General features: G+C 39.1%; 1 protein-coding gene across 6 annotated transcripts in view; it reads right to left on the reverse strand.

Annotated features, from left to right (window-relative positions):
• Window positions 1–24,428, reverse strand: part of sdk2b (sidekick cell adhesion molecule 2b) — a 278,236-nt gene that overhangs the window by 235,099 nt on the left and 18,709 nt on the right. The window lies entirely within an intron of this gene.

Here is a 24,428-nt window from a genome sequence, read left to right on the forward strand (position 1 = left end):
AGGGAGAGCAGCTTGACCTTGGGCCTGAGGGAAACCCCTCTTCAAGGGTATCAAATGACTGAAGTGCGAGGGGCTTAAGGAATGTAGGGAATTTAAAGCGTGGATACAACGGAAGAATAAACTGAATGGAGGAATGGATGTTTGGGTTTATGCGGACTACGGGTTGTGGATGTATTGGAATAACATATATGCTTCTAATGAGGAATTTGGGCCTTGAATTTTCAGCTTATAAAAGAAGGCATGCACTGTTTGTAAAATAAGAAGGCATTTGTGGCAGTGATCATGAAATTGCATGGGGGGAGTTTGAAGATCAGACACAAAGGAGTCACGGTAAAGCCCCAGCTGTTGCAACAGAAACACGCACAGCCTGTTCTGGGCTCCAAGATGCCCCTGAAAACATGCCAGACATGGATAGAGGTAAGTCTCTCAGGGCACCATAACTCCCCCAGTCCATCCATTCTGTCTCAATACCCAGTTGTCACCGGATGCCACATGAGGCCTGATGTTGATGTGGGCCAGCCGTGTCCCCAGAGGTCTAGTGTTCAAACTGCTTCTCATATGTCTGGTTCACCCTTGCTGGACACATCCTCATTTGAGTGCCCTCTATTACAGTACAGGCATTGGTATTTAAATGGGGAAGATAACAGCTTGCTTGTCATACTGTTAGATAGGTGACCTACTTAGGAAGAGGACAGCACAGAAAAACTGGATTTTGAATAAATTGAGGAAACAGAATACTAAATCAAATGTGTGACCAAGTTGCCACGGAAATTGTGCCCAGTGGAGAAGATTATGGGGAGAAGGGAAGTGAAGAGAGGGAAGAGGCATAGAGGAAAATTGTCACCTATCGTGGAAGTGCTACCGAAAAATAATACATTGACAATAAGTGATTTCTGTCTCGTGTAAATTCCAGGCGAAGGCAGCTCATTTGGTTCCCCGGAGCCTATGAATTCATAATGCCTCTCACGCGCACCTCTAGATGTCAAGAGTGTGAGGGGAAAATAACTGAGCCAATTTCAGCCAATACTAACCTCCTGCAGACACAGTCTCTATCTCTGCCGATCACTCCTTCACACACACACACACACACACACACACACACACACACACACACCTGACATGTCTACTGCTCTCTGCCAATTCTTTTCTCTCCCTTCACAAAATGCTTGGCATATTCTTTAATCCCGTTTTGGAACGGGGTGGCATTTACAAGTCAACTTATACAGGACTTTTATCTGAGGTAGCATTGGGAAAGTTGACAGACTAATTCTGACTAGAGTAGAAAAGTTGTCTTTGCTGCCGGGTGCTGTGTGTATGCCCGTCTTCCTGCAGTTTTCATTGGCGAGGCCCTCCAAAGAGGGGTGAGGCAAAAAAGATGGAACCTGAAGTTCGTACGTCAACCAATTTCTAGGCTCAGCATGCTGAGAGGAGGCCTACTTAATTCTGTCTTTGCATCATCAATCTCACTGACTTCTTTTTTGTCTGTTTTTTCTTTGCCCTGTTGCCTTTATGTGTGCCCTCCATCCTTATCTCTCTTTTGCCTTTTTTGCCTGCGCCTGATCCCCTCACGCACTCAGCTGGTACAACTATATATGTGTGCATAAGAGAGTGTGTGTTTCTGTATTTTTTGCTTGTTTAGGATTTTATATAACCAAGTCATTGCTGAAAAATGAAGGGAATGTTTGCATACATGCATGGGCATATAGTAAATGTACAGAAACATTTCATCTGCCCCAAAGACCTGCGTGTCTCCAGGCATGTGCTCTGCCCTCTCTCCCACTCCTTTCAACATAGCCTAATAAATGCAACTGTCATTCCTGATCTGCTTCCAGTAAAAAGGAGCTCACTTCTCTTTGACACCGTGCTGCTTACAGTAAATTCCTTCATTTAAATACCTTCAACCAGGAAATCCAAAAACAGAATGAATGACTTGCGAATGAATGACTATGCACAGCAACCGCTGTGTAAATATTCTGGCTGTGAAGTATAAGCACAAGTGGGTTTGATGGAATGACATGCGATTTTCAACAGGGCAAATTTTAATACATGCAGAGTGTAGGACATGTGTTCTAAGCAGTGGAAGACCTGTGGAGAGAGAAAGCAGCCAGAGTTGTGCGGCAGCCTGAAGCTTTCTCCATCCTCTCTCTGGCCACTGTATGCTAACAGAGAGGCCACACCCAGTCCAGCGCCAGACAGGCAGTCTGCCCTGACTTTGTGGTCTAGCTGCCTGACTATATATGGAGATTAAATAGCAGGGTTGAGCCTTCACCCCCTTGAAAGGCCTTCGGGGAGAGGCCTCAAAACCAACCGAAACCTTAAAACAGCTTGTAAAAAGCCACTTCCTCAGAGCCAAGATTATTATAGCGCAGAACAATGCAACTAGGCAAAATGACTAAAAAAAAAAAAAAAAAAAACAGGAATGAAGAAGATGCTTTCTGCTGTACTTAGCAGCTAACATTTGTTATCCGCAGACAGACACTTTTCTTTGTAACTTCTAACTTTCTTAGATTTTATAATAGACATAATAACAATTTCAATGTGAAAAATCATCATATTAAAACTCCCAAATCGCATGTCTACCATAAAAAACAATTTAGTAAAGGGGCCCTAGTGTTATTGGGTATTACTGAGCTAATCAGCAGATCAGCCACGTCAGCATATGCATTCAATTCCTTAAATCAGTTTACAATGATAAATGGCAGCCATTTAGGCCCACAGCTGCTCCTGTGCTGAGTGCTGCCCACATGTTTGTCTTCGTCTCAGTCACTGCTGGAAAGTTGTTTTCTGCGAGACAAATGGGAGAGATCACCGGCGACTGAAGGCAAGACAAAAGGCAAACACTATTAAATTGCCCTACCCAAGAGTCACTACATATGATTAGATTAGATCACTTTCTAGTGTTTGGAGGATAAGCAATACGTGTTCTGTGTAAGTCCACCTGCAGCCACTAAGAGAAACTGGCAACTACAGTTAGAGGAAATTGATATGTGTAACCAGAGAACAGAGCTTCTCGGGTCCCCATTTAATGAGTTGCCATTATGCCAGCTTGCACCGAAAAACAGTTTAAGTTTTAAGCCAGAATAAGAGAACAGCCAACAAAGACAATAGAATGATGATTGGGATCCCCATTCAAATGACAAAGTGAATGTGAAAGAAAGCAGCTACACTTCACTGAAACATGTTGGCAACTACGCTGGTTACACGGCAAGATTTTGTGATGGTTATCACAAGGCATTTTGTTCTAATCGCACTGCAGTCAGCTGTTTTTCTCTGCTGTTTGTCTATCAGTAATGAGGGACTCAGCAGCAGCAATCAAAGAGACTCTTATTGTGTTTGTGCAAAAAACAAGAGGTCTTTGTTGGTTGGATCAGGTTGAATCACATTAGGGATTTTCATAAAAGCCTTTGACATCTGGACCAGGGGCAGCGAGGTCTTTGTCTGTGACTCCAATTTGAGTAATGGGCTCTCACACTGTTCCAGAATAGGATATCAGCAGTGTGTCATCGAGGATCTGCTGTCAGAGCCAAACCAAAAGGCTCAATCTGTATAGTATGCAAATAGAAACAAATTATTTATCCTTTTCCTAAACTGTTGATGCATTTCTGAAGGATGCAATTCAGTTGGTTTACCTTTACGTACCGTATCTGTGTCTCCATATATCATACTACTGTTTGGACTTTTATGCAGACTTTAATTCTTTGAAGTCATGATTAGGTTAAAAATTGGCTAAGGTTAGTAGGATATTCAGAGCAAATGTGCAAATACTGGTTTCCCAGTCTGAAACTGTTAACAAGGAGGTCTACTGTCAGGTTATATAAATGATCACACTGAAAATGTCTCACATTTAAGTCAGGAAAGGATTTCAAAATTCATAAACCTGTTCTCAGAACTTTTTGATCAATTGTTATACAGTACACATTAAAATTGAGGGAAACATTTAAAAACATAAATGATGACATGTATGAAGAAGACATTTACATCTTCTAGATTCATTCTAGGTTTGTGGTACTGACCATTGTACGAAAGATGAGATTTTCTTAACTCAGATCCTTTCATTAAATCGTGTGCTGAGAAGACAGGTTGATTTGATCTTCTGGGATCAAATGGAGGCTAGACTGAATATTTATGAGGAGCAGTGTATCGCAAAATTTGCAGAAAATTGATCTGTTGTATTTAAAGCACAATCAGGGAGCCAGAAGTGGCAACCTCTAAATGATCAATGTATCAAACTTACTCTACTGAGAGCTAGAAGGAAAGTCTATAACACTTATAGTATATAGTCACAGAATAATTTACTAACTAAGGAATATAAAAGTCAATCAATTAAAAAGTACTTTTAAAGATCATTGCATATTAGTGATATCTACACCACTTCTCAGCTTGGGAGAATGGGCCAAATGTTTGGCATGGGCTATCACCTACCAGCTTTTCAAGGTTGAGAATGGAAAACAGTCCAGTCTGATGACAGCAGTTTAGAGATATCAGTACCTGAGCCTGGCAGGCAAACAGCAGAGCTCATGATTTGAGAGTGTTTTAAATTTACAGTGAAAGATAGCTGTGGGAATCATCATGTCGGGGAGTTTTTTGAAACTCTGGAGTTGGGCACCTGCAACAACCTAACAACACCATGACTAAAGTAGACTACACACCCTAATTTATAGGTCTATAGTTAAGTAGTTATATAGCAGACAGACTGAAAACTATGTAATATAGTTGATAACCAAAAAAAGCTTTCCACTGTCTTCCTCTTATCAAATTCAGGGGTACAGGTAGGGTCAGCATCAGTAGTATCTTTGGGCAGAAGCTGGAGTATAGAGGGAACCCACTCAGGCACAGGCAGAACATGGTTGAGTCAAATCCTTGACCTTCTTGCTGTGAGACAACTGTGCTAACTACCACAACACTGTTTCCCAAAGAAAACTAAGAAATGCAAAGCATTCATCAGTGGCTTTAACATTTCCTGCTGTCATTAATTAATAAATGCATCTGCTAAATAAGACAACAGTAATTTCCGCAAAGAAATATTGCAGGAAGAATAATGGAACAAGACAGAGGAGCACAGTGATTTCCATACTTTTAACCTTACTGCAGCGGCACACATCCAACTTCTTAGCAAGGTAACCAACTTTATTCACTGTAGCCTGTTTGCAGAAGTGTTGTCCGTAGCTACAAAACTGATTAAATGTTGCCAAACTCCTCTTAAAATAAGCAATATTTTTATACACTAGCAGTCTTAATGTTAGACTTTTGTACACCGTTATGTGTTTAATTGTTTAGTGGAACAAAGAAAAAAGAATATAATAGTGTTAGAGACCACTGGTCCAAGGTATCAAATCAGTCAGCAAAAACTTGCTACATTTCATATAGTTAATAAAGAAACAACAGAGCCCCTAAAATTGTTACATTAACCTTAAAAATCAGGGTTCTGTGTTATATTTTAACTATTTTAATTACAGCCTGTGCAAGTATCTAAATGAAAATGGTGACCAGGCCAGTGTACACGCTGGTTTATTTGTGATGGCCCAGTACAATAAAAACAAGGACTAACAAGTACTGATTTTTAATTTGTTAATTTATTTATTTATTTATTTACTTACCAGCAATTAAAAAATAGGTAAAATCATCATTCATTTTAGAGCAGCGTGTAGTTTGATCTCTGCTTCAGTTTCTTTAAAGATACAGATAGAGAGTGGGCTCAACAATGAATAGTTCCTCAATCACCAAGCATCCAAATAAACACCTGGTCTTGCACATAATTAATTTTGACATTTTATGCCCCCCAAAAAGTCACATTTTACAGTAGAATCATACCATACCAAGATTAATATTATGAGCACATTTGAACAGAGGTTTCCTAAACTCAAGCCTTCGAGTCAAGTTTTTTCTTTTTAATGCAAGGCTGGCTCTGGCAACAGATCCAGGAATTAGTTATTAACATGTGTTATGTTGATGTTTTCATTTTTATTTTTTAAACTGTGACAATGAAGTTTGCTTAGTGACAGATAGGTTTGCAGTAAATATTGCTGCCATGTCATGATACAATTGTAAAAAAAAACAAAAAAACAAAAAAAACAACAACAACAACAACACAACTGTAGTCAACGTTTAGGCATTTAAATACATTAGCTCTCGTGGAGGGAAGAAGGGTGGGGCAGTGATTTTGGTTTAAAGTAAGGACATAATAGATGGTAACATAGAGAAAATACCATGTGATGACATGCAACAATTTGGAAGTCTGCAGCTTTACCCACATATCCATTTATTTGTGGCACACTGATTTTCTATTTTTGGAAATATGCACACAGCTCTTGCACACTCTCTCTGATATACTCCTAAACAGATGCAGTCGCACCTGCACCGTGACTCGTTCTTCCCCCACTGCACACAATCACCCTCCTCCAAGCTCACTCAGAGCTTTTACCCTGCAGTCACATCATGTCACATCATCTACATTATAGCATGATCTCCACTTAAACATTCAGAGATCAATTGGGTGTCTACAGTACTTTGCAAAGTTTGGGCAATAGTCTCTATAAACAGCTGAGCTTCATGATTCATTCAGTGATACTTCATAACTCATTCCGAAATCTACAATGTATTTTACGGCAAAAGGTGCAAGACATCCTGGTGCATTCAATCCATAAACTCTTAGTATTTTTCAACAAATCAAAATAGCAGAAACCTGTCTTTAGAGCCTATGAATACACTATCAAATTGTGACTATCATTTGTTATCAGTAAACTCCAAGTTACTCCAAGTACTCCAAGTTTGCAAGATGTGAATGACAAACATTTAATGCACTATATAAAATGACTATGCACAAGAAATTATGGCAATGATGTCTTATTCTTTTTAACGTTGACACGTTCTAAAAATCGATTTAAAAATGTATCCAATTGTTAAGAGCAATGGCAGCCATTCCCTCCTAACATACAATAACACCACAGTTATGAGGTATCACAAATATTCTATTTGGACAAAAGTACTGGCCACCTGGGTAGACATGATGGCCAACATTAAATAGTTCAATCCCCCCCATATGGAAAAGAAATAGTAAAAACATATATGATTTACTCATGAAAGTGGCCACTTTCTCATTACTTTCATATATATATATTTTTAGTAAGTATCCAAAACATACAAGTTTCATTATATAATTTTTCAAGGGATCTTATATGTGTTTTCACTCTTGTATGCTTTTCATAAAAGTTTCATACAAGACAGATACAAACTTTATAAGATTTATATATATCTTTTCCATATGGGCCAGCTATTCTAGTTTGCATGTTGAAGTATCCTTAAGCAAGACACTAAACCCCAAGTTGCGCTACTGCAGTGTAAGCGTGTGAATGTTGTTAAGTGCTTTGGCATAGAAAGAAAACACATTTGAATGAATGGATGAATAAGGTTTGTAGTAAGGAAAGGGTTTTCAGCATTCAAAGCAAGTAGAGAAGCATAAGTACCAGTCCACCTACTGTACAGGAGCTTGACCATGAAAATCTTATTACAGTACCACACTTGAATTAAGACAGCTCTCGAGAGCGACCCATTCAATCAACCAAACAAGACTTAAGCTCATGATTATAGAGAAAAAGCACTACATAAAACCATATTATAAATATAATCGACAATGAATACAAATATAATATTAAAGAAACCAGAATTAAAAGAAACCAGTTTCCACATAAATATTTCAATCAGTGCTTTTGTAGACTGGATAAGCAACGGGAACAACTGACAGTAGGATTTGTGAGTGCTGAAATGATTATATTATAAAAATGAACATTAACTTTCTCAATAGTGCTTTAAAAGTGCAAACACCTGCACTTACAAACATCTGACTGGTATTCCCCCTTCTGGGTATTTTAAGAAGGATTCATCATCATCATCATTCGTTTGATCAGTAATAAAATGGCAAAGGTATTTCACCTTTTTATAAACTTTAAGAACATTGTCTGGCAGTTTAGTTTAGTCTTTTATCGTGCTTGGTTCTATATATCAAAATAGCACTTTTACTAACATTGTACTTTATATGATTTTGCACACCTATTAAGTACATATATTGAGCTGCTGTAAACCAACATTACCTGAGCTGAAAAGGTAAGGTTGGTTTACTGTGGTTTATCAGTGTTTCACCTAGCAGACATCCAGTGTTACAGACTCTTAGCTACATCCCTGGCGTCGTAACACCCAGGAACTCATTGTCATTTTAATTTACCAAAAAGTTTCCAGTAGTTTTCTCGATCAAAAGCTTTAGAAGCATCAATAAAACAGATGACGACAGATGGATCTTTGACTCAAGTTAATCATTTCTTTAAGTGTATATATACACATGTTAGTACCATGCTTTTGCTTGAAGCCAAACTGATTATCCAGAGAAGAGATATGCACACTTACTCTATCAGGCAGGATCATTTTTAGGATCTTAGATAAAATTCTGGATAGTGCAATCAGCCTATAATTTTCCAGACAGCTCACTTTCCAAGCTTTTAATAACTGGGACTAGCAAAATATGCCATGGGTCATAGAACCAGGGAAACAAAGAACTAAAAGAGGAGCTAGCCTTAAACTAGCATTTTAGATGTCCTGCAGTATTGTGATTCAAATCACTCTTTACTATCAAATAATTTATGAATGGCTTCATATACCTCATGTGTCAATATACTTATAGGTTCATCACTGATGTCAGAATCATCCACATATCGTTAACTTTTTAACAGCTGAACAATGTACTGTAATGCTGTTTCCATAATGCTGCAATATCTGCCCCAGATACACCTTCAACCGTACACGGTAGAGGCAGTTTGCAATTATTAAGAGCTTTTCCCTCTTTCTAAAAATCTGTGACATTATTTCTCAGCATTTTCCTGGCCATAGAATCTGTCCTCATAACTTACTTATTTTTAGATATAAAACGAACAGCAAACTTATATCAGGCATTTGCAAGCTTTTTCTGTTCAAACTCTGGGCCTTGCTTAGGTCTTACAGCCATGGCCCAAAGTTTATAAGCTTCCTTTTATGCTTACGTTGGACATCAAACGATTTACCACTTTCATGCAGAGCAGCCACTATATCGTCATACATGGAACAAAGTTTACGTTTAAGCTCAAGATTCTTACATTTGACATCCTTGCCTCTATAATAAATGTTGTTTAAATATTTATCTGTCTTATTATAACAGTCCAAGAAGTCATGTTCATAAAGGCTGACCAGTCTAATTTTACACTGGTAGTATTATTAGTGACATGATTCTTTCCCATTTTTTCTGGCAATTCTTCCACATTTACAGTAAAAGCTAAATTTATATGGTCTGACACAGCTATCCAATACTTAATACTTTTCTAATGTTGCATTCCCAGCTGTACTGATGCAATGATCCAGCCATGATGTAGTATGCCAAGCTTCACTTATATATGTGTGGCTCTCTGAGCAGTAGCACTTCGCTTGACAGAATAAGATAAGCATCTTCACAAAAATAGATTAAGTGGTTAGCAAACAGCCTAGAACTGCCATCTGAAAGATCAGCATTAAAATCACCCACAACATATATACTGTACTGTACTGTTATCTTGAACAAATGCATTAATAAGAGCAAGCCTACTAAGATATTCCTCCTCATTTTCACACATTTCAAAGGGGGTATAAACATTAAGGATGACAAAACTATTGTTATTCTATGTATACTGTATACCAATACACCAGTGTACATCCAGCATCAGTTTTTTGTCCCAGAGCACAGCCTGTAGTCTGTCTCTTACTAGCTGTGTTTAGATCTGTCCCCACAACCAAAAAAATTGGCTCAAGGTTAGTTAGGTTTTCCCAAGTCTTGTTTAGGTAATCATGTCTCTAGCAAACATAAAATGTCACATTCTGCAAGCAAACTGTCCACAACAGTACATCTAGCTTTATCCCCTGCACTCTGTCTCAAATGCAGGCCAACACAGTTGTAAGACAATATCCAAAGAGGTTGCTGTATGGTTGGTGATATGTCAACACCAGGGGACACAATTATTCCCCCTGCTGTATGCACTATGTTGCGTGGTTCATGATAATACCAGACCAGAGCCCCTTTAGGCCAGAGTTCGGGGTTATACATTTCACTAACGTCATTATATTCAGCAGTGATGTTCAAAGAGCTGAACCTGCTCCATATATTGACAATTTGGCATCTCTGCTGACTCTTGAGTCTTTAAGATACTGATGAAGCGTTTTTGCATCTACATCTGAGGCAAATTTACACAAATTTTTCATAATTACTAATTTAGTCTTTACAGTTTTTAAAGTACTCACAATTCCAGTGCCAATCATAGATGCAGTTCCAGGCCCCTCGTTGCGTCCAGTGGTGCCAACATGCATTTCCGAACCTGAAGCAACCTTTTCCATCGTTCAGCGAGGTGTGGCCCTTCTTCACAACTTTACTCCATTTTGGAGAACATGTAAAGAGCTGTTGATCTTTTGTCATAGCAGTTTCTATGTTAGGACCAGAGGCTATCATCGGAGCCTGATATTGCCCACAAACCAAAATCTCTGGACAACACACTGACTTATCACTCATTTGGATCCTGCCAAGCCTCCAGCTCCCTGCGTCCTGGCCAGATCGCCTTTACTTTGACTCCCCCGCAGCTCCTCAAAATAATTCCCCAGAGGAAAGTGAGAAGCGGTCCTCGGTCCCTGAGCATTCAGAGTAGCAGCCCCAGCCAGCACGTCAGACTGACACCAAAGAACAGTCACACATTGGTTGACTTCCACAGCGCCAGGCCGAAGTTGTTCACAAACATCCACCTGAAGTTTGACTACACGTTTCAAAGCACCCAACTTGGCACACAGCTGGTCCATTCGCTGTAATAAACAACAGCTATCCAAACTGGAGTATGCAACAGGCAGCAGATCATCCAAATGATGAGAGACAAATCCAGGGATATTCTCCCCACACTCATTCAGCACCTTAAGGCAAAGTGTCATATTGCTGATGTCCATATGCTGTCCACACTGCTGTTAGGTAGCAGGACACAGCTTAAACATAACTTTTGTGTGATCAATGTGTTCGTGGCCAACAACACAATTTCATCCTGACTTAAAGTTTTGTTTTTACCGCAAGGAAGTTAAGTAGTTCATCCTCCACAATTACCCTGCCGTTAGTCATGCTGGTTTTAATCGAGACCTGCTATAGAGATCAGTCAATCGAGACCTGGATCTGCTACACCACCATCTGCTGCATCCACCATCTTGCATCAAAACTTCTTTCTTCACATTTGTGAAAAATTCTTTCACAAATGTTTGAAAAGCCAAACTTTTGCAACGGGGACTATAACACCTAAATTCAAAAATGAAGCGATAATATCCATATGGTGTAGAATCTGACTCTTGGGAACTGTGCAGTGTAGCTGTACTTTACAGACTGCACACTCCTGATGAGGAACATAAACTTCAAAACTCTTCCATTGAAAAACAAAAACCTTGAAATTTAAATCCTACAAGATAAACTCGGTGCATTTTTCATTGCAAACAATGTGCAGCAGTCACATTGTTTTTGTCTTTTCATATCTCCAGGATATAGTGCTTAGACTTCTTCAACAAATATGTAAAAAACATATTACAACAGAAAAAGAAAATCGAAATCAAATCCCCACAATATTGCCTGCAAAGGCGAGATAAATCTGATAAATCACATTATTAACTATTGTGTGTATGTGACAAGGCTATCTTCTTACACTAATGAAATAGAGCCTTGAAGAGCATTTTGAGCGTCAATAATTCTGAGATCTGGAACCAGTCTTCTTTTATTTATGCTTTAGGATTTTATCCATTAGCACTCTTATCTGCTGCCAAGGATATACCTTGTCTATCCAATGTTACAAGTCATTTTAAATGAATTTATTAGATATATACGCTCGAACACCTCTACTATCATCTATACAGTTTATAGGGAGCAATATAATGCCCAGCCTGAAAATAACCCCAACCACACTTCCATCTTTTTGTAGTGCATCTCTTTGTCTAAAGCAGGGGTTTCCAACTCCAGGCTTCAAGGGCCAGCATCCTGCAGGTTTTAGATATCACCCTGGGTCACCACACCTGAATCAAATGAATAGTTCATTACCAAGCCTCTGGAGAACTTCAAGATATGTAGAGGAGGTAATTTAGCCATTTAAATCAGCTGTGTTGGATCAAGGACACATCTAAAACCTGCAGGACACTGGCCCTCGGGGCCTGAAGTTGGACACCCCTGGTCTGCCAGCTATTTGGATGACAGCCTATGTGAAGTCATGACCTACCACAGATCTACACAGGGCTCCAAGGAAGCCCACAAGTTGACTGGATTGATTTCCTTTTATTTTATGTGCCAAAACAAGCTCTGATATTCAGTTGTGCCACATAATGCTCTGCTCCACCATCTTTGCGTAATTCAGGATATTACATGCATTCTCAAATAATGAACATTTACTGATTCACACACATCCACACCCACAAACACTTCTGCTCGCTTTTAAATTTTGACAGAGCACAGGTGTGGCTTTCAATCTACTCACGTCATGTTCATTGGACAGTAATCTGTCTCTCTGCTCTTGAACAGCAGTACAGCAGATTTTGCTGTACTGGTTGATGGTTAAGACAAACAGGTTTCACAGGAGATAAGTGCAGATTCCTTTGTTGTAGACCCAAATCTTGTTTGAGACCTATTATTGTAAGCATGTTGATTAATGATTAATTTTAATTTTTTGTCAAGGCACCTTGGATTGTGACAAAATGTTTTGTCACATTCATTCAAATGAGAGATTCTCGGCTGCTTTTGTGATATCAGCACACAGATGCTTTGTGCTGATATCACACTGTGTTTAAGACCATGTAAGATCTATCAGTCATTCTCTCTGACAGTAGAACCAAAACAGCAGTTCTAACCATAGCAACTGTGCTGCGGGAGAAAAGGCTGCACGATGTTAAGATGACAGGAACTTTTGACAGACGAGGAAAGTCAGGGAGTTTTCTGATTGGATAAGAGACTGCTCTGTGATGTTGGGCTCCTCATCCATAAACAAATACATGCTCCAGTTAAGATGCATCTTTGCCTTGTGAGGGGAAACTTCACGAATGCAAAGCACAATGGGAGCATAACACATCAAAGCCCTAATCTCGGTGATCTCCAGAGAGCAATGTCTTTCTTTTCTCACTTTCAAAAGTAGCATCTTCTCCCAAATGCTATACCCAAGTGAAGTTAAGAAAGAGCCTTAAGTACATACGGCTCGACATTGCATTCAAAACATGACTGCAGGTAATGAACAGAATTCCCAAATGATTTCACAGATCTACTTGTGAATTTGAGTATACAAAAGAAAGCTTACTCCTCATATGAGCATCGCAGAATTTAGCAGTTCAAAAACTGTTTGACTGACAAAATATTTTATAGATAGAGGTTTGCACTAGTCAAAAAAATAAATACAAATCTGAATAATACCCTTTAAGTGCTTTTTGCAGTTTTTATGACTGTTAAGAGACATTTTAAATACTAAGAACGTCAAGTAAGTTTAAGGGTTAAGTCTTTGTTGTAGATTTAAGAGTAGGTTTAAGGCTAGGACAAGGAGAGTTGCCAGATCTACTGAAACGGATCCAAATATCGTGCATGCATGTGTGTGCGTGTGTCATACTCAAAGCACTTTATCCCATTAGCTCAGGTTTGAGGACGCAACCACTCCAGAATAGCAATAGAATTTTGGCATCATTACATTTTATTCAAACTGAAAGCCGATGACAGTGTGGCATACTGTAAGCCTGATTGCAGACATTCACTTTGTCAAGCTTAATCAATCGTTCTCATTTCCACAGTGGTGGTCAATCAATAATAAAGCTAATTTGAGAGATTGTTGTTATGCACTTATGGGTTCATGAGCAAAACGCCACACAGATGAACAGTGATATGATGTGGTCCTGACAAAGGATTTTTCAGCTAAAAAAGTTCAGGTTTCACAATAAAGATTACACTGGTAATTCATGATGTAGAAATATGTACACGGAATATAAATCTGTGTTCACATTAGGTTAATTGCATGTGTCATATAATAACAGAGTATTTAAAGCTAAAAAATGATCAATGAACTTGCAGATGTTGCATGTCATCATCTTAAGAATATCCTTTACTCTCTGGAAATGTTCCCTGTCAATGTATTTAGCAGCTGTCGATTAACCACAGTACTCGAAACAGACTGAGTCACTGGCTTTTACCACTTCTGGTAAGTTGTAATTAATTAATTACATCTGTCCCACCCACCTGCTTGGGTCATGCTTCTATTAAGGTTTATTTCTTTCTGACATGAGCATTTCTAAACAAAAGCTTCAGTTTAATCTTTTCTGTTCAATACAAACAACAACAACAAAAAAAAAACCTCAACTTAAAAACTTTAGATTTAACTACATACTCTACAATAAAATGCCAGTAGTTTGATGATGATTGAGTTTAACAATAAGTCCTGTGGGAGAATGCATGAAAATGCTGTCCAATTGAATGGTGAAGAGAACAACACTTGTTTAGCTAAGCGCCTTTGTGAAGTCTTCTAAAGCAGATTTTTATTTTCATACTTTGGTCAATACTGTATATGAGTAATACTTTATTCCCTAAAGTGAAAACAAATAAATAAATAATAAGGAAAACAGGAAATCCTACATCAATATAATTGACCCTAAAAGGCAGCACTTTTGGCATTTTGTATTTAGTGTTGCATTGATTGTCTGCAAAATTCAGCATGCGCACACACCATTTTGTTCACTTGGTCTTACTTCGTGAAACATTAAGACTGGAATGCCGGAAACAGAAATGTAGGCCACAGTCTCCAATAGCAATTCCATTAAGGGAGAAAAAGAAATAGGCACAGTGCCATCAGAGTGAAAATCTCTGTAGAAATATGGAGTGTCGATGTTTCCATCAAAAACTGAACTGCAAGGTGTCTGAAGGGTCAGAGAGGACAGTGCGTGATGCGTTCCTCACATCTGTCCACTTCATTTGGAAGTTAGAGATTTTCTATCTGAGGTCTCTGTGGACATTGTGAGAGGTAAAATAAGGACCTGCTTTGGATGAAAGGAACAATACACTGGTGCGGGAGTTATATCTAAATTGTGCTCTATATATGTGGAATGCAGACAGGATTTGCTAACACGCTAACAATCCTCTCTTTTATCTTTGATGCTACCAATTCTTCCTCAGTCAGGTCTTTTCGCTGCTCTGCTGAGAGCCTATAACTAAACTGCCCTGATTTCTTTCTCATCTTTCTATGTTTCTAAGCCTTTCTCACAAGTTATCAGCACAAAACCACCCAGATGGGTGACTTTTGACCTCCAGCATTGACTACTTAAACCCCAGGGTGGAGAACTCTGGATAAACTACTCTCCAAAGCAGAGGTCTCACACATACAGGATTAAAATGCTAAGGAGCAAGTGAGTACATCCTTAGTTCATCCTCATCTGCATCTTAATTCTGCTTATAATGCAGTACCTGTATGTAGCGCTCATATAAGTTGAACAGATCGTAGTACTGGCACCTGCCACCTCACTAGAGGGGAGTTATGTGCCTAAAATGAAAGGCAAGAAAATGGCCTAATGAGTTTTATACACTGGGTCCCCTTGTGTTAGAAAGGAAAGAACAAAGCAGAATTCACAGCAGGGTGTTAGCTGGAGAGTCATATGAAGAAATGGGGAAAAAATAAGAAGGAAGAGAGAGGCCTGTGGGGTTCAAGAAACCTTCAGGGTGGACTGTGGGCCCATCTTTAATTGGCAGGCCAGTGTGTGCCTGGATGACCACCAAGCAGGACTACTGTAGCAGATATGACCAGAGGGCAATGTAGGCACACCACCACATGGCACCAGCTTCCTCCCAAACCACCATCCTAGCCCTTCCTGAGTCTTCCCACAATCCCACAGGCAATTCCATCTGCTTCTGTTGTTCCTCTGCTCTCATTAAGGAGGACTGGCTGGGGCAAAACACACTCAGACAGGACAGGTGCCAAGTTCTCCAAATATGCCATATATGGCAATGCATCTCATTGACCCAGTAGGGTAATATCCAACTCCAAATAGGCCTGAGGTTACAGTAGCTATTATTACAATCTGGATGGTTCAGCATCACTACTATTGAGACTATTCTAGAGGACATATTTATTATAATTTTGAAATTATTCACTTTCCTTGACAGGTATGGAAAATATGGAGAACTTGACGACATAGAAGATAAGGTGGAATATTTATCCTTATTTAATATTTATTGCATCAGCCTGAAACCAATATGGATTTTATTGTAGTATATTAGAAAGCAAGATAACGCTTTAGCCTGAAGAATTTACACAAAGAAGGAATTGCTTTGCAGGGAAATGAACTTTCAAGCTAGTGAAAACAACACTCTGAACATTACTGCTGTAGTCCAAACAAAACATAAGAAAATTCACTGGTCTGACTTCCCATTCCCCTCCCCGTCCTGAGGAGGCTGTGCACACACCAGCCATAAACACAGAGGGCATGGTGACCATCTATTGTCAATGTTTATTTCACTCCAGGATTACAGACAAAACAGGATGTCTATGGAATTTCTGAAATAGTCTGATTGGATTGAAAGCAAGGTGACAGTTAAGTGACATAAAATATAATGAAGTTCCAAGCCCAGTGACATATTCTTACTCGCTGATTAATAAATCCAAGATAAAAGCATGAATGAGAACCATAGGAGCCCAAGACAAGAGTTTACTGGCTTGTATATGACCTTGTTACAAAGCAGAAGTACATCTTCAAATTAGAAGTATAGGAGATTTTTTACAACTAATATTACATCTGTTTGTTAATATTTAGAATATTATGCTTTTATAAATATAAATTCCATATAAATCAATACATTACTGGACCGAGACTGTAAAATCCTTCTGACTAGGGATGGAAACTGATAAGTATTTAGTGATTCTCATTCCTTTACTGATATCACTTATCAGTTTGATTTGTTATTGATTCTCTTACTGATTCTCAATCGCTTTGAGAGCTGCCACCATCGCTAAGCAGCATATCAAAGACATTACATTTCATACTGCGTGGTGTAATGTTTGTGCCTGTTGGAGGTATTTCCCCACTTGGTTGTCAGTCGTCAGTGTTGAGATCATTACTCAAAAAATATTTCACATATTACACAGAACACTTTACTTAAAGTAATGCACTATGTTACTTAATTACTCCCAGGACAAATTAATTTGTTATACGACTATAGTCTCACACACAAAATAAATCCTTATCCTGATGAGAACGCACTGAAATCCTTCTCTTAGTATTTAGCTATGAACACAAAACTGTTTCAATCAAAGTGACAATTTCAGTATAGTCATTAGACACTGAATGGTTGATGGACTACAACAAAAACTTGGCAACACGATGGTAAAATGTTATACTTAAACAAAAAGTGCTTACAATAGCACTCTATTGGTCTGTTTCCAGTTGAGGGGCCATAATTGTTCAACTATTCCTCATAAGATTTCTGTTTCTTCCCCGCCCGAGTTTGCATTTGTTAAATGCATCAAAGATAAATGGCTCTGCTTCACTGGGCTCCTCCTCATGAATGAATAACAATGTTAATCAGTGAGGGCTTTTATCCTCTATGCAGTGCATGTCGAATAAGAGCCGCTTGCTCACCTGACCCCTCTATCAATACAATCCAATAGTCTGGGCACTTTGTGTAGACAAATGTACCTGACCAACTCCAAAACACTAGTTCTAATTGTTTGTACAAACACTTTTTTCAGGCATGCACTTTTAGTAGTGCTAGAACTGGGCTGGGAAAACAAAAGGATTTGTGAAGATCCTCTTTGGGGCATGACAGCAAGCGTGGAGCTTAACTTAGATTGGGGTGAGGAGGCATGAATTATAGCAGCAGCTCTTTATCCCTTGTGTACCCTTTACATTACTCTTATTTTAATTAGTAGGAGAAGGTCTAAGCAATAGCATCTGTGTAAATCTTCACCAACTCACCACTTCATCCTAACTTCTCCAAGATCTGATAAATACCTGATTTTCCATTCAGCTCTCCAACTTTGACTTGCATGTCATTTTTTTTTCTTATAGTGCCCTGGATATTTTCCATCTGTCTGTTTTTTCTTTCCCCCATAGCTTTAAAAGAGAGGCCTGTCCAAGCTTAGTATATCAGCCTCATGGTCAAATGATAACAGTTAAAGCCTTGCTCCATATACACTGTGCTCAGAACAATATGTGTTGTTACTGATAGCCATGCACTGTGCCTTAGTGATCCTTTAACCAATAAAAACCATGTGACAATACAGGAAATAAAGTGTGTTCTCATTCTGAAATTAAGTCTGATTTATCCATGTTCCAATCATCTCTTTATTTGTTGAAGAGGAGTTTGTGTCAAATTAAAATTCACTTTATCACATAGATCCAATTTATGCATGGATTTGGTGCCGTTTTAAATTGTATTAATTATTAGCAAAGCGCACATATTCACATATCTTCAGTACTAGATCATTCCAACTCTAGATGTTTCTGTCTTGAACACCCACTTTCTATTTCAGGGTATCTTGATATACCCCAAGTGTGAGAGAATGCCTCTCATTTAAACATTCTACCACAGAGCCTTGGGTGATGCTGTCTATGTCTAGCCTGAGGGCAATGATACGTGCTCATACATTTTTCACACCTGTAAGACAGATGAGGACCACATGGGCTGAACATGAGCAACTTCTCTAGACAGCACACGGTAGTGTTGTGATTTGGATTCTCCCATATGGGAGTAGAATTAAACCTCTTTAAATGTGAAAAAGCAACTCGGAGAGCCCTTTGGGGGCAAAGAGGCATTGAGAGGGGAAAAAAAAGAGAAAACAAGGCAGCACATAAGAGAGGGGGAGATGGGAGGATGATGGAGATGGGAGGAAAAATATGCCTGTGGCTGGAAAGAGAAACCAAACTAGCTCATTACTGACCCAAGCACATAGAGAGGAAGAAAGGGGGCAAATAACAGATGAACATTGTGGATCAAAAATGGGAAAAAAAATAAAGAAAGATAACAAATAAAGAAAAAATATTTACAATTTTGCTGTTGTTACACAGTAGTATATCATTGTTATGGCGATTTCATCATTGTGACTGCAATATATTTTTGCAGTCCCCATGTCAGCTGAGCACACCCTGTTAGAGAAATTTGTAGGGTCCTCTAATGAGCAGCAGACCCTCAGAATAACAAACAAGCTTACTCTTGAATAGTACAACACAAAAAAATATGAAAGAAGAGCCGCCCCTTCATCCGAGCGCGCGCGTGCGCGCGCGCACACACACACACACACACACACACACACACACACACACACACACACACACACACACACACACACACACACACACACACACACACACACACACACACACACACAAAAACAAATAAATGTTCCATTTTTAAATCTCTTCTTCTCAGACTGGTAAGTTAGTATCCATCTCATTTTTCTCCTATCTTCATTATTTAGTCTGCATTTCTGACCCATATTTTCTTTCTGTTGCACAAACCTGTTATTTACGGGTTTGCCTTCCTTCTTCTATATCTTTTTCTTTCCTCTCATCTTCCCCATCTTCACTAGAACATAACAAGCTCACTGACTCCCGCTCTGTGTGCACCGGTGCTGTCCTGTTTTTTATGGGGTGACAAATTAGCCCAGTAGAGAACCATGCTGCCACTGCTGAGCAGTAAACAAGAAAGTTGCCTGAGTGGAAAAATACAAGGTTAGGTTCTGCAAAGGATCTCTTCACTTCCCTTGCTCTCCACACTGCTTCTTTCCTTGCTGCTCTTGCCTCCCTCTGGCCAGAGAAGCATGCCCGCTGTTTCCACATGGCTCGTGCCCAGCAAGCACAGCCATGGTGCAATGAGCCACAGCTTAACACCATCTCAGATACCGACAGTGTGATTGCCGCTAAGGAAATGGAGCAGAATGGTGACTACTGAAGCCAAAATGACAAGTCAACAGGCCTGAGAGTGGGCGATCACTGAGTAATGAAACCAATATTTTCTGCCAGTTTGGAAGTTAAGCAGGAGGCAGAAACTATAGCTTAACAAATCCTAACAAAAGAGGCATAAGCTGAGTATATCAGTATAATAAGATGGTGTTTTGAATAAATCTTAAAAATGCGATTTGTTGTGGTGGGACAAAATAACCCAGAAAATCAGTTTTTCAACAAAGGCTTCAGTAGAAGAGTTACAAAGTCAAGTTTGTGATGGATCATGAAGACCTGACCCATTAACCAACATTTCTCACTAACGTCCATGTATTTTATACCTATATACATGTCGCTATGTCTGCAACATTTTAATTTCTACTTTTGTTATAAATCAAAACTTGATCAGCAAACACTTCTCCTGTTCCTGTGTCTGTGTATTAGCATTAACCTTAAAAACCTTTGGATTCTACTAAATACAACACCAGAGAAAAGACAAAGCTTAGCACTGGAACCGCCAAGGGGGGTCATTTTGACCAATGGCATTTTTAAAAATCAAGGAAATATATAGTTAGAAAAAAGATATTTAATTACAGCAGGACTAACAAAGGGATGCATAGCTGTGATAGAGTGGGCTGAGCTGGTCAGAGGGCATGACTGAACAGTTGAAGAACTGGGCAGGTTGCTGGATGTGCACCTCTAGCTGAACTTAGACAAAAGTCAAGAGTGTGGAGAACAAAGCTGAGCAAATAAAGTGTCAAATTTGGACTGCAGCAGCCAAATCGAATAGGTTATTATAATTTAAACAAATTTCACAATTTATGCCCACTGCCACCATTGAGTGGAATGTAAGAAGCGTGCCCACAATGTGAGAAAGCAGAAATTATACACCATTTCATGCAGTAGACCATCAGACCATGATGGGACCTGAACTCTTACTAACCTTAAGGATTACATTTCCTACTAACCACTATCATATAGGCTAAAGTTTAAACAAGTGTTGAGTCATATAAGTAATTAAACCTTAATCACTGTTTGTTTCTCCCAGCATTTCCTAAATGTAACCAAAATGTTTATACATGAACAATAGTAACAGAACACAAGTCCAATATTGGCCAGTATCGAGTTTTGGTCAAAGAGCAGAGCGACTGATAACTGTAGTGAATCACTGTATCCCATTATATGTCATGGGTGGAAACATAGCATAGCTAAGTGTCAGTCTGCAGATTTACCATCCTTTGCATTGCATTTTATTTCATAAATCAATTTCCTGAGCATGTCTTTGAGGGCAGAGGGCATAGTAATAATCTCCCACGCAATGTTATGCCAACATCTCTTGCCTCTTTCCTCCTACTCAGGCTAACAAATTACAATCCAGCTCTGAAAACCAAATTATAATGAGTAAGCAAAAAGCCATTTCATGAAGTCCTAATGGAAAAAAGCAGCCCTTAGGGGAGGGGAAATATATTGTAGTTCAGAAGGTGCCACAACAATCCCACATTTTAATGGTGAAATCTTAATTATTCAGAAATGGTGCCATGGGGCAAAGAAGCCATAACTGGGGCTATGAAATTATAGGTAGGACACATATGTTGTGGCAATTAATGTAAATACATAAATGTAAAAAAAGCATGAAAGCTCGTATAACCAGTGTTAGACAGAGATAGCTAAAGGAAGTATGAATTAAGCCTTAGAGCTAGAATTAGAGCTATTAGTCTTGGGCTGTGTGACCCAGCCAAAATAATCAGAGCCTAATTCAACAGAGATACCACCACTGAGGCTAAAGAATGGTCCTCATTAATCATTACAGCATCAGCTACACCAGTGGCCTATGGCTTTAGTCTTTATTAATGGTACCCCACTTAAACTCCCTCTGTTTCTGGTAAGCAGCAGTGCTGCAAAATGGCAAGGACTGAGATCCAGATAGGCACTGACGGAAAACAAGTGGCCCCAAGAATAAATCAGAAAGGGGTAAATGACCCTCATACAGCAAGTCCTGAACAAAATATCATTACAATTAATTTAATTTTAATAAGCACAAAATAGCTCCAAGACCTCCAATTCAGCATGAAGCAATCTGTTAGAGTAAAAGCCTATACCTCTCTTTCTCTTGGATAAAGAATTAGCTAAATATAGGCAAAAAGTCTTGGGAATACATTTGCTTAACAAATTCATTATGCAGGAAAGTTGTCACTGACACAGATTTCAGGAGAATGGGGATTTCAAAAATCATAACGTGAGCCTTAGTACAGTACCGCGAACATTTTTAAATTAGGGTTTCTGTTTTTGACAAGTTGATGCCCAGTTTGGAGCTTGGAGGTTTTTTTCCCCTTTATTTATGTATTTTTTATAAGTTAGGGTTAAGTTACCAAAAAAGCTAACCAGGGGAGGGGCAGGACACTTTTACAAATTGTATTACAAACTGTATTTTGTATTGATGGGGGATGTTAAGGCTGTAGGAGGCCAACTTTGCGTTTTTGTGTGGGGGTGCCCTGGTACTTTTCCCACCCATTTTCTCCTTCAAAGCCAGTGTGCAGCTGGCACCACTTAGCCATCAACACTGGGTACAAAAGCTTGGGAGAAGAGCTGGCCAGTGGGCCACCTTCTTTAATGTACTAAACAACTAGTGATTGCTGTCTTCACCACCTGCCAAACAAATGTTTTTCTACAAGTGATTCTGTAATTCTACCTTTTTTCATTTTCATCACTGTTTAGGATTTGCACATGTGTTTCTTTCAATTTAGGTCTCTCGGGGGGCGTGGCAGCCCAGCCAAGTTTGATAAAATTAATTATTTAATTTAAAAAAAGCTGATTTATTTGGGGATTTTTTTTACTCTTGTTCACCTATAAGCTGTTGTTCCTCCCCTTTTAGCTCTTTTTGAACAATATAACAATTAAGGATGTGCAGATAACAAAAAAAGTTACGGTAAAACACTTTCAACCTTTTAAGGTTAACATGTTTTTGCAAACAGCTATTTTCTATTTGCTACTTGCAAATAGCTGCTTGCTGTTTGCTGTGGACTGAACTAGAGCAGGTTCGCTCTCACTGAGCAGAACAATTGATGAGTGGAAAATAGAAAAGCTGGAGCCGTTTTAGGAAGATGATTCTAGGAAAGAGCTGAAATTGCTGGTGTTCCTCTTTACTTCTCTGTGTGTTTGTCCCAATACAGCACATAAAAGAACTATTAGAATTTCAACTCATCCTTTTAGTGCTTTTCAGGTTCCCATCCCTCTTGCCAGCAAAGCTGCTGACAAGTACATTCAATATGTGATTTTGAAGAACTATAAAGGAACATGAAGACATTTAATATATAACACCTTTATAAAAGTAAAAGCTCGTTGTTGTTTTTTAATTACTGTATACACATCTACATAAATAGCGCAATCAAAAAGGATGTGCATGTGAACAGAGCTGAAGTAGACCACTTCATGCACTTTGTTCATTATCCAAACACTTTTACCTCAGACCTACTTCATTCTTTGTTACTTGATGAACAAGATCAAGTGCATAAATCTGAATGGAACACTTTTTTTAGGTGATAACCACCATTTTAACAGTGCTAGGGAGGCATCACAACTCATTGCAACAGACAGCAGTAGAATTTTTTCCAAATTACAGTTAGAGTGGATATCTAGAAAGAAGAAAGGGTAGGATCACACTAAGGGCACATTGAGTGAGAAGAGAATGAAGATGATACACTCAATCAGTCTCCACTCTGAGAGGCCTCTCATTAACTATTCCAGTGATAATGACAGCACTGAGGAAGCTCCTCACTTACTGTTATTGTCATCTCTAGGATTCTTTTCGCCCCATTTCAGTTTCTGGAGAGAACTGTTTTCCTCTTCTTGACCTCTTTTTTTCTTCTTCCCCCTCTTGTATGAAGAGCGAGGCAAACTTAAACTAGTGTTTTCCTCTCCTCCAGTTACTAAGGCCACAGAGCCGTCTTAAGTTGGGATTATTCTCGGTTGCGGACACGAACACCTGCAGACACCACGGGTGAATAGGTGCTTTTCTTTCTCTTAGTTTTATTTTTTTAGTCCACATGGAGTCCACAGTGGAGGAGGAATACACAGTTTATGCCCTGTAGTGTTGTGACTGCTGCAACAAATTGCAAGGCGCACAGATGTCCGTATGGAGTCTGGCGTTCACCCTCTGATGACTGATTACTTGGACCCAAGCCGACCCTCACATACTTGCTGAAATACACAAATCCTATCAACACAATCAGTCCAGTCCCTGTTTAAAGAATGCACATACTCAATGTACTGTTCATCTTAATTTATGGCCTTCCATGTGGTTGCACAACATTCCATTCATCCACTATGCATAAAGTGTGCAGTCACCACAATACCTCACTATAATAAGTGCTGAGACAGAGCAAGATAGAGGCTGAGGCATGGTTACTCTTGCCTTGGAGAGGATGTGTCAAAAATTAGGAACTGCACCTTCTGTCATCTGAAAACTCAAAAGGCTACAT

This window comes from Astatotilapia calliptera, chromosome 8 (assembly GCF_900246225.1).
Source record: "Astatotilapia calliptera chromosome 8, fAstCal1.2, whole genome shotgun sequence".
In the NCBI taxonomy this organism is placed as follows: Eukaryota; Metazoa; Chordata; class Actinopteri; order Cichliformes; family Cichlidae; genus Astatotilapia; species Astatotilapia calliptera.